General features: G+C 38.1%; 1 pseudogene; it reads left to right on the forward strand.

Moving 5' to 3' along the window:
- The first annotated feature begins 10,269 nt into the window (after positions 1-10,269).
- LOC125173108 (histone-binding protein RBBP4-like) lies at positions 10,270-11,622 on the forward strand (annotated as a pseudogene).
- Positions 11,623-12,633: the final 1,011 nt, after the last annotated feature.

Consider the following 12,633-nt stretch of genomic DNA (forward strand, 5'->3'; position numbering starts at 1 on the left):
GTGTTTAAAAGTTGCATTTCATTGAGCATGAAAATACACATGTTTCATATGATATGGTAGTGTGCTGGGTTGAGTCTTTTGGGATCAAAGATCAAAGGAGGCACAAATCTGTTAAATGAAAAATGCAATAAAGCCTCAGTATAAATCTGAATATATCTTGATACACTTCATAAGTTCTGAGTCTTTTTGGGATGTAAGAATTTTTCCAGTCTCTCAAAAATTCATGTTGCAGAAGGTAATTTTATCCAAATCATAAATCCCTACATCAACGTTTTAGAGTTCCCAATTATCCAAATATTCATTCCTCCAGAGATAATATCATGCAGTTGGTAAATGTTCAAAAGAATCCAATTTTAAAAGTTGCCTCTTAGAAGGTGAAAAAATACTAGGTATAACATCTAATATCAATCATATCTTGATGCCAAAACAATGATGATTCAGAGCATTATGCACACTCAAGGATGAGCATCTCAAATCATATACCATAAAATGTATCATTAAGGTTTGTATTTTTCAGGAGAATGTCAGCCATTCTCTGGGTCTATATCGTCATAATAAGCTTGCCAGGGAGCTGCAAACTGAAACAGAAAATCCAGGGAAAGAAATAAGATTTTCTACGATTGTATTTTGTTACAAATTGAACACTAAAAATGAGAGGTTATTTTTTTTTTCTTAGTCCCTTGGATGTTTCCTGAAAATGCAAATAAAATGTCAGGCTTTCTGCTCTCACCTAGTATTTTACACCACTCTTCTCCATGACTAGAAGAAAGGGACCCCCGCCACAAGTGTCAAAGCTCATTCTGTTGTTTTCACTTCCAGGTATAGGATGTTAGAATGATCATAAGCCTAAGCTGGGTATCTCCTAAGAGAGAACAACCCCAAATTAATGCCTACCTTATCCTTCCTGTCTGCACCAGTGGGAATGTTCTCTTAGAGAGAAATCTTCTCCATTTCACCGTGGGTCTCAAGAGTTCCTGGACGAAAAAGCGTTTCTTGGAAAAATACTAATGATCCTAGGAATCATGAAAAACACTGTGTAACAATTTGCTGCCTTTCACATTTCTATCAATTCAGTCTATATTATGGGTTATCTATTATGGACTGCAGTTGTTGTTCTGCATCTTTTCACCACGGTCACTATTTTGTCCCGACACTAACGTGAATCAGCTTCTTTCTGTCTTCCTTTATTAAGTGTTGTGAGCATTCAGAAGAGGAAAAGATTGCTTCCAGAGGGAAGAAACTTCATCTTTTCAAAAGGCGGCACTAAATCTCCTATTGTATGTTAGACAGTAAGGGTACAAATACGAACAAGTTGTATCTTTTCCTTCAGAAGCACTCAGTCCAGATGGAATCAAGGAAGAGTTAAGTAGGAGATAGCATTTGAGCTGAATCCAAAAAGATGGTGTATGCTTCCTAGGGCTGCTATAAAAAAATACCATAAACCTAGAGGCTAAAAACAATAGTAATGTATCCCCTCACAATTCAGGCTAAAAGTCCAAAATTTGTTGGCAAAGTTGGTTCCTTCCTGGGGGCTCAGAGGTAGAATCTGCCCCTTGCCTCTCTCCTGCCTTCTAGTGATTGCTGGCATTCCTTGGTGTTCCTTGGCTTTTGGCATCATGACTTCAATTTCTGTCCCAACCTGTGTCTATCTCTTTTTCTTCTCTTCTTGTGAGGATGCCAGTCATATTGGGTTAAGGGCCTACCCTACTCCAGTATGAGCTCATCTTAACTAATTACATCTGTGATGACATTATTTCCAAATAAGGTCACATTCTGAGATTCTGGGAAGGACCTGAATCGAGGAGGGAAACTATTTAACCCAATATTGATGGATAAGATTATGTAACTAGAAATAAAAGAGAGAGTTTTTATTTAATTCTCTTTTTCAACAAGCATTTGAGCGCCTCTCTTGGTCTAGGTATAATGATAAAGTCTGAAAGTATAGGGAATAGGTGTGGTCACTATAGTCAATGAAGAAGGAAAGGCATACATTTTCCCTAGATATCTGTAGGGTATGGGTGATTTTTCAGCAATGTTCTGCACACTTGAGGGAAAGCCTTCACCTTACAAACTGAGACTGAGTGTGGAAGGGATTCTCAACCTCTGGGCTGCACTTGCCTGGAATTTAGCCTCTGTGAAACGTAGCTGGGAGATGAAAAAGGCTAGCATTGGCCCTTCCTAGAAAGCTACTATAGCCCTTACCTGGGAGTTTGGGGGAGAGGGATTAGTCTTTTTGGTCTCACCCACTCAGAGTGGAGCTCTCCCCTGCTCAGCTGGGGATTGGAAGGAGGGAGAGAGCAAGAGAGTCATCATGCAATTTTTATTGAGATTTAGATTTTCTTGAATAAATGTTTTATTTGCTGTATGTCCTAAGGGCAGTTTTCAGAGACTTTAAAGGTTGATTTTGGGGGTCTGGGGTCTCAGTTGGTTTAGCGTGAGACTCTTGACCTCGGCTCAGGTCATGACATCATGGTTCCTGAGTTCAAACCAGACATCAGACTCTGCTGTGGGCACAGAGCCAGCTTCAGATCCTCTATCCCCCTCTATCTCTGCCCCTACCCTGCTCGCGCTTTCTCTCTGTCTCTGTCTCTCTCTCTCTCTCTCAAAAATAAATAAACATTAAATTTTTTTAAAGGTTGATTTTTTGTTTTGTTTTATAATATTCACTAGTTGTAGTTGTTTCACTGGCAAGTGTGTCTGCAGAGCTCCTTATAAGGTCCATCTGGAAGTGGAGTCTGCAGATAACTGTATATCCCTTTGCATGTCTCCACCTCTGTCTCACTTGGGAATGACTACAAGAAACCATAATGACAAAGCAGAGTAGGTAATGTGACCTGGGCCATGCCTGGCACTCTTGGAGTGTAAAAGAAAGGTAGCCCCTAGGATTTACTGAAAAACTGATGATCTAAACTGGGATTTTATTTGTATCACATATCACTCTGTTACCTGATTTTTTTAGTGTTTTTTTTTTCATATTATTACTGCAAATCTAATGTAAGCTTGTTGAGTGTTGGGACTGTCTCACACCAGCATGTGCAAATGTACGTGGCACACTGCAGAAACATGATAAATAATTATTGAATTATGACTAGTGTGGATGTAATTAAAAAGGGGAAAAGTGAGCAGGTTTGAAATCTAGTTCAAACATAAATTTCAAAGAACTTGCTGATATATGTTCTAAGAAGAGTCAGGAAGAGAGTTGTCAAGGAACTAGGTCAAGTGGCAGTATTCACAGAAATGGGGAACACAGGCAGCCCTTCAGCCCTGTCATTGAAGACACAGGACTCTGAGTTCAAATACTTAGATCTATGTCTTTGTGTCCTATTTCCACATCTGAAGGTACGTTGACTGGAGATACCATCTTTAAGATTCTTTAAAATGTTAAGATTCTGTCACTGAGTTAGTGCTTATTTGTTTAAAGGAAAATGGGTTGTCATTAGCTTTCGTGGATTAAAATATTTTGACAATAGAGACAAGTGCTCAGTTTAAGGCCACAGCTGTCTTTAATTAATTAGTGAGGAAATCAAAGGGTTATGTACCCAGAGCCTAACTACCCCTAATTAGGATAGTCTTTATTTTTAGGGGAGGGTGTAAAAATCAAGCCTGTATAATTTGAATTTTTATTTGTCATCCTCTTTAGAAAACCTCCTTAGAAAATCCCCTTTGCATAATAATTGTTCTAAACGTTGTTGTTGTAGTTGTTGTTGTTATTTTGTTATTGTGATTTCTTTGCTATCTCTTTAATAAACTTTGGGGAAGAAGAAAAGATGTCTCTCATCTTGAGCCAGAAGCCTATGCGCATTTTTGAATACCTCAACTTGTCACCGATTTGAAAAATGTTCATGTGTAAGTTTTGTTGCAACCATGTGACAAGGAACTTTGGAAAACCTGCCATAAATTCTTGTCCAACAGTCTTGCTTGTTTAAAATACCTTCATGTGTTTGTTTGTTTGTTTGTTCTACAACTTAATGTTTTTTTTTTAATTGAAAAATAGTTGGCACACAGTGTTACTTTAATTTCAGGTGTATATTCGTATGATTTTTATATGCTGATCGTTACAGATGCTGATCTTCAAATGATCAATAATATTTTTCCATCAACTATCAGTAATAGGTGCTGAAAACGTAGCAGGTGAGGCAGCCTGGTGAGCATTAAGGAGATCAGGACCAGGCAGTGGCGGTTGTGTGTTGTACTGTTTGCTGTCTCAATTTCTGATTATGCAACACTGGGGAATTCATTTCTCACTGACCCTAAGTTTTCTTATCTATAAATGGAATTTGGCTAGGTGGTTTCAGACTTTTTTCAGATCTGACGTTTTATGACTTCATATTTCTAAGATACTAGTAATTTCTAGTCAATGCTGGTCCCATAATAAGAAAAGTTATTGCAATATAACAGACACCCAGAATGGTTCACATTTTAGCTGATTTTCTGTGGCGAGACAAAATCCTATAGCTGTCACAGAAGGAGGATGTTAGCACCTTCTGTCTTCAAACTAGTTTTACTCTGTTATAACTCTTTTAAAATAGATATCTTTTGCACAGTTTATTACATAAATTTCAAAGACCATGCATATTTTATTCTATATATGCAGAAGTCACTGAAATGGATCACACAAGTTAAATCTAGTCTTAAATTTTTTTTTACCCTATCTCATTATTCATAATAAAATCCAGATGCTTTAACATTAGATATAGAATTCTGTTTGATCACTTACAACCATGTTTGTCCCTATTGATTTTCTCCCTTAACATTTCATCCTGCCCACGCTGAAGCCACACTGAAATGCTTGAAATTCTCCAAATTGTCGGCACTTTCAAATGTGTGCCTTAGTACACACTGGTCACTATTAGCAATGCAGTTTTTCACCTTCTTAATCAGATCATTCCTTACTAAGTTTTTAAGACATTGCCTTTAGGAAATGTTCCTGTCTATAACCCAACTTTACCATTAGTTGGACTGAGGTCTTTCTTTTGTGTTCTGTAGTATACTGCATTACCTCTATAAAAGAACTCCATATCTACCTCTGTAAAAGAGTTCCACAGGAACATGAATTGTATTTGTATGCCTTACATCCCCAGTATTTAATAAAAAGCCTGATCTAACAGTAGATCATTAGTATATGTGTATTGCATAGATCAAAGTAAAGACTTCTGGTTCCCCTTCCTAGTACCCCTTTTTCTGTCTTCCTCAGAGTATGACGGAGAAGGAGGTACCCAGTGAAAGGAAAATACTTTTCTCCGTACTACTCATTTCCATACTACTATTGCTACTACTAATAATAATCATAACAACATGTTGATTGAATGCTTATGCTTATTAGAATTGGTCCTTGTGCTTCTCTAGCACCTTCTGTCTCCAAGAAGTTTTCTTTAACTTACTCATATCAATCTGCTTGACGCTCTTTGTATTTCCCTTCAAGGAGCAGTCTCTCACTCTTCATATAGGAAAATAGAATTCATTTATTTTATTCGTTTTTTATTTTTATTTAAAAAATGTTAACGTTTATTTTTGAGAGACACAGAGATACAGAGCGCAAGAGGGGAGGGGCAGAGAGAGAGGGAGACAGAATAGGAAGCAGCCTGCAGGCTCTAAGCTGTTAGCACAGAGCCTAAAGCGGGGCTCGGGGCTCGAAATCATGAACCGCAAGTTCATGACCTCACCCAAAGTCGGACACTGAAGGGACTCAGCCACCCACGCACCCCTATAATTTATTTATTTTTTAAAGCATGAGTAAGGTATAACCGAAATGCAGTGAGTTGCAACTATTTAAGGTTTAAAATTTGATAAATTTTGATGTATATGTGCGAAGCCACTAGCACAATTAAGGTAATGGACATATCCATCTCCCCCCAAAGGTAAAAAAAATTATATAAATATATATGGGATGCTGGTGACAAATATTATTCCCTTTTAAAAATATTGATAAAGAGAATGAGATTGGGCCATCTATTTGGGCATTAACCATGATGGCTATGATGACATACTGCCTGGGGACACTCACTAACAGTCTAACATAAGCAAATGAGTTTATCTCTGGGAATCCATTGACTCATATATAATATCTATATAATAATTGTACTTACCTTAAGCTTATAATGAGGACTAAATGAAATGTTGCATTCAGAGTTCACCACCATGGAAAGTATTTAACACTATGCAAGACACTTAGTGATTACCCCCAAACATGCTGAATAAAAGAATAAAAGGGAAAAAATGAAGTAGGCCACTTAGCAGAAGAAAACAGATTGCCCCAACAAATGACTACTCCCGAAAATCCTGTCTGATCCCACTCAGGTGCTGTGGCAAAGAGTCTCATTTTTAACTGAGTTTCTTTTTGTTAGCCAAAGATGAAAACTTAACAGAGACATGATTGTACTTTTTTGTTTTTTTGTTTTTTAATTTATTCTGATCACGGCTGGTACATACTGGACCTACCTTGCCTAAAATTAAAACCTGTATTACTTCTGACACTGTCTTCAATTTCCTTATTGAAAGAATTACAAATAATGTAAAATTTTAAATCTTTTTGCTTCAGAATTAAGTCCTTGAGTGAAATTTTTGCTCCACTAATGTAATATAGGAGAATGTGTGAGTTTGTATTGCATTATATACAGGAGACTTCCTCTATTTTGATGTCCGTTATCTTTAGAGAGCTGTCTACAACCTTGATGTTTATATACCAGACGGCTAAGTGGTTTCCCTGAGTTGTTTGTACCATTTTATTCCTTGAACATTTTTGTGGGCAGTTTTCAATGGACTGCATTTAATGGTACATAAAGCTCTGAGGGAGGAGAAAGTAATTTGATAAATAAAAAGCAACTGATGCTGTCTTTCCTCAACCCAGGTATTCACTGTCCTTCAATGTAGGTGAACAGAATTGTAAAATCACCTAACAGACACTCTGATTTGTCAAGACAGTTGAGAGCAGATGTGATGAGAAGGAAAGCAAAAAAATAATTTTTGAAGGAGTAGAAATTCAGATAAGGCCATTGGAGGATGAATTGAATCCAGAGAGGGCTAAGAATTGAATGTGGCCTGCAGTGATGTCTTGTATTAAATATAATAGATGAGTAGATGCCAAATTATTAAACAGAACCATATATAGGTGATGAAATTATGGGTGATATTTTTTCTTCCTTGGAAATTACTGTATTTTCAGTGTCCTTCCAAAATAAGGATATATTATTTGTGAAATCATAAAAAATAAAAATAATAGATAACCTTTTTGCTTAAAAATTTAGATTTAAAAAAAACTTAAATTTTTGCTAAAAAATTTCACACCCAATTTAACTTAAAAGTAAAGCAGTCCTTAATTCTACAGAAAAAAAAAAAACAGCAAATGACAGAGATCAAAAAGAAGCCCTTTCCTATTCTGGTAACTGCAAGGACTTATTAGGCTACATTATCTGATAATTTCTAGTCTGTAAAGGACATTGAGAGGTCATCCACTTCATTTCCTTATCATCACACAAGATGCCTCTGAAATTATCCAAGAAAGATTAGAACCCATCCTATTTTAGACCTTTTGAGAAGTTTCCATGTCTTCCTTTGCTGGTGCTTTTCAGCACTTAATAATGTTTTGCTGACAGAATATATAAATTTTTATATTTAATGGTGGCTTAATGAAAAGTTATGAAGGAATGACTGCTTTTTAAAACCAGACAATACTCATCACTGACGTGTGATCTCGTAATTGTTTTATCCTTCTCCAGAATCAAGTAAAATTACTAAAAATACTAAATCATTTCTGTCTCCTTAAAAAACAGACTTTCTGGGATGCCTGGGTGGCTCAGTCAGTTAAGTGTCCCGACTCTTGATTTCGGTTCAGGTCATGATCTCACGGTTCATGAGTTTGAGTCCCACGTCAGGCTCTGTGCTGATGGTGTGGAGTCTGCTTGGGACTCTCTCTCTCTCTCTCTCTCTCTCTCTCTCTCTCTCTCCATCTCTCTCTGTCTCTGTCTCTCCATCTTTCTCTATCTCTTTCTCTCTCTCAGATATAAATAAACTTAAAAAAAATCAGTCTTCTATGATTGAAGTTTCACCTCTCTGGGAGCACTTGCTTCCACAGGGTGGACATCTTCCTTGGGAGCAGGAGGTGAACCCATGTGGCGATAGCATCCGGATACACCAAGGTCGTGCCAGACTCTGTACTAGGCTCTTTTGGTATGATCTTTAGTTCTCCAATCATACCCTTCTACATATATTTTTAACCCTACTCTACAGACTACTCAGACAAGCACCAATGTGATCATAGATTTCCTTTGTATGAAATGCTTCCATAGTTCCTTATGGTCAAAGGAAAGTAAAAAGGTGTTAGTTGACTCATCAGCCTAATGCATGAGGCCTTTCTCAGACTTCTCTTGGTGCTCAGAGGGCTTCTCATCTATGAGGACTTTCCCAATTGCTACTTCTGCCCACAACGTTCTTTCTTATCTGAAACTTTCAAAAGTTATGCATCTTTCCACATTCAGCAAAATGCTACCTCTTCAGTGGAGCCTTCACGGCATATTCCCTACCATCCTGAAAATTCCTTCATTGGGGCCACTTCATCAGCATATAATTCTAATTTATATTCTGTAACTATAAAACTCAGCTATTTTTTTGAGGACTGAGCCTATCAAATGTATACTTATAACTTCAGGGGCGTATACATATAAGATGTTTAATATAGTTTGTTGAATAAATGACATGAGAAAGAAAAATAGCTCCTGAGAGCTCAGGGTAGCCTGGAACTTAGAGAAAAACCTTGGTGTTTTTCTATTGGGCATAATCTCACACAGCACTAATCTCAGACAAGGCCACACAGTGCCTGATGAATCAAGGCAAAAACATGGTATTACCCAAACCACAAAAATAGACCAGTATCCTCTATCTTGGCTAATATGATTCATTGATGTTTCTTTTTTCAATCATAGCTTTAGCCTCTCTTTGCTCTCCTTGTTTTATAGGTAAAAATTATTAATACACCCAACATGGAATAACCTCAATTCTTAACAGCATTCTATATAGAGCTGCTTCTTTGAATTTTTTTCACAATCACCTAACATAAGCCCAATTCCTAGTCTAAGTTCTCTCCAACACCCTCTAATGAGATGTCCCTTAATTTTCCCATTATCCAGTTACCTCTGTGTTCCTGCAGGTCTTTGGTTAAAGACTTTAAGAGAATGAATGAATGAATGAATGAATGAACGACAACTCTTATTTATATTAGACTAAAATTTCTGTGTATTCAGGGATGTCATGTTTTCCCTCCATCTCAAATGTCTAGATTTAAATAGTCACAAAACAAATATGGGATGAATGAAATAGCCTTGACTCTCTCACTGCCTTGGTTTCTGCACCCCCCTTCTCTGCTGGGATCACTTTATGGGAGATTCAACCTCTACCATTGCCACTGTCGACTCCCCCCTGCCCCAGCACTGAGAATCCACACTAGGAATTTCTATCTTCATTTATCCCAAAGTCTTCTCAAGTCTAAGTTACAAGCTCTGAATGCCTTTTTATTTTGCTTTTACTTGGCCAATATCCAAGAATGTCATTTGGCCTCAGTTTTTTGGTCAAGGTATACGTGTTTAAGTGTAATTTTAAGACCCTCAGTTCTTACATTTTGGCTGATGAGAAAATATCCCTTTTATCACCAGCTGCCTCACTTAGTATTTCACACTCTTCACAATATTGAAAAAACCTGAATATTTGCAGGTACAGACTAAGCACCTGATTTGCTACTCATTTAGGAAAGCTAGTATCTAAGTCCTTTAGGGAGGAATTCTTCTTAGGACAGACCATTTGGGAAAAGTATTTATTTCAAGCATACATAAAGTTCTAAATGGCTCCCTGTTATCAGTATTTTATCAGGACATACAAAGCCCTCTGTGAATGGGCCCCTTCTATTAGCCCCTCTCATAATTATGAGAGATACAATTAACAACATTAAGTTGCATGGTTAAGTTCAATTATTGTGTTTGGAAACAAAAGGATAGATTTAGGTTATAAAAAATTGGCTTGAAATAAAAGGAAAGAAATGTCCAAAAGTACAAGTATGATGTATTATATGCCCATTTAGCAACTACTGATACCTATTAACATAGGTCTGTGTTTTGGTTATGTTTTCCTTTTTGATAATTTGGATCTCAGCAGCCTAATATGCTCTTCATTTACTTAAGGGAAAAAACAAACAAAAGATAGCAAACCACATCCTACATGATGATGGCAGGATAATACCAAGAAGTAGATATAGAGGCTTAAGAATATGAAATTGTGGCCTGTAGCCTCCCCGTCCCTCCCGCAATACTCTACCCAAGGATCCCCCTGGCTTGCCTGCCCGCTGTGGCTGGCAAGGCAGCAGCATTTGATGAGGCAAGAGGAAGAAGGTGTGATCAACGAAGAGTACAAAGTATGGAAAAAAAACCCCACATCTTTTCTTTACGATTTGGGGGCGACCCATGCTCTGGAGTGGCCTAGCCTAACTGCACAGTGACTTCCAGATGTAACCAGACCAGAAGGGAAAGACTTCAGCATTCATCGACTTGTCCTAGGAACACACATGTCAGATGAGCAAAACCACCTTGTGATAGCCAGGGTGCATCTCCCTAACCATGATGCTTCCCACTATGACAGTGAGAAAGGAGAATTTGGAGGTTTGGGTTCAGTTAGTGGAAAAATTGAAATAGAAATCAAGATCAACCAGGAAGGAGAAGTAGACAGGGTACACTATATTCTCCAGAACCCTTGCATCATTGTAACAAAGACTGCATTCAGCGATATTCTTGGTTTTAACCATACAAAACATCCTTCCATAGCAGACCCTTCTGGAGAGTGCAACCCAGACTTGCATCTCCGTGGACATCAGAAGGAAGGCTATGGGCTCTTTTGGAACCCAAGTCTCAGTGGACACTTACTTAGTGCTTCAGATGAACTTACCATCTGCCTCTGGGACATCAGTGCCGTTCCAAAGGAAGTTGTGGATGCGAAGATCATCTTTTCAGGGCATAGTAATAGTATTCAGTAGCAGAAGATGTTTCTTGGCATCTGCTCCATGAGTCTCTGTTTGGGTCAGTTGCTCATGATCAGAAACTTATGATCTGGGATACTCGTTCAAACAGTACTTCTAAACCACGTCACTCAGTTGATGCTCACGCTGCCGAAGTGAACTGCCTGTCTTTCAGTCCTTACAGTGACTGCATTCTTGCCACAGGATCAGCCAACAAGACTGTTGCCTTGTGGGATCTAAGAAATCTGAAACTTAAGTTGCATTCCTTTGAATCACATAGGATGAAATATTCCAAGGTCAGTGGTCGCCTCACAAGGGGACTATTTTGGCTTCCAGTGGTACCGATCTGAGACTGAATGTCTGGGATTTAAGTAAAATTGGAGAGGAACAATCCCCAGAAGATGCAGAGGACAGGCCAGCAGAATTGTTTATTCATGGCGGTCATGCTGCCAAGATATCTGATTTCTCCTGGAATCCTGATGAACCTTGGGTGATTTTTTCTGTATCAGAAGACAATATCACGCAGGTTTGGCAAATGGCAGAGTACATTTATGATGATGCAGACCCTGAAGAAGTGGATACAGAAGGGCAAGCATCATAGATATGTCTGTACTTCTTGTGATTTTAGACTCCCCCTTTTTTCCCTCTCAGTCCTGACATTGATTTAACACTGGTTTTGAGACACAGACTGTGTTTGGTTATCCCTCTATGATAGGTACCATCAACACCCAAACAGAGGGTATTTTCTAAATATGAACTGGGGGATTTGATTCAGTAAAACCACAGACTTATATTTAAGTTTTATTTAGGAATTTTCTAGTAACAAAGGTCTAAAGTACACAGAATAACTACTGTGTGTAGTTATTTTTCTTCTTAGGCTGTATCCCCAAGTTTTTCAGACTCCTTTAAGTAAAGGCTACAGTGAGGAAGGAATAGAGCCAAGTGAGGAGTTAGTCCTTGACCACTAATTTGGTACCACCTCTATTTTGGGTGACCTGTTTCACCAGCAGGCCTGTTACTCTCCATGACTAACTGTGCAAGTGCTTATAATGGAATAAATTGCTTTTATACATTAAAAAAGAATGAAATTGTGAATATTCTGCTCTTTCTAACCTACAGAATTGACCTATGGATTCCATATAATTCAACCTAATAGCCTAATTTGAATTGGTGCAGGCAGGAATGGGAGATTCTAGATAGATACTGGGTGAAACCTGAGTGGTGTTAAAAGGTGACAAAAGAAAAGAGGTACTTTTTGTTCTGTGTGGTGTCTGAGTCCAGGCATTTATGTTTGACAACAACATGAGGTATACAGTAAGCCCCTGTTCCTAGTGGCCTGATGGTCAGCAGGGTAAGTAAATCACTAGCAACACTGACTTACATCCTCTGCCTGTTAGTGAGAATCAATAATACATCATCCGAACTGTGGAACTTTTGAGAGTAAGGGTGCACTGTTAATAACTACTTCAAGAAAATGCTCCCAGACCTGGACTATCTGAGGCAAGTTCTCTAGGGTTACTCTGCTTTTCACAAACATCACTGCAAATGAACGATCATAAGACTTGTACTTGAGGCCTGTGGTCTACCTTCTTGTCATTCTTAGTGAGTTTAATTGGGGTGGACAGAGTAAGAGATCATAT

The sequence above is a fragment of the Prionailurus viverrinus genome, chromosome C1 (genome assembly GCF_022837055.1).
Source record: "Prionailurus viverrinus isolate Anna chromosome C1, UM_Priviv_1.0, whole genome shotgun sequence".
NCBI classification, from domain to species: domain Eukaryota; kingdom Metazoa; phylum Chordata; class Mammalia; order Carnivora; family Felidae; genus Prionailurus; species Prionailurus viverrinus.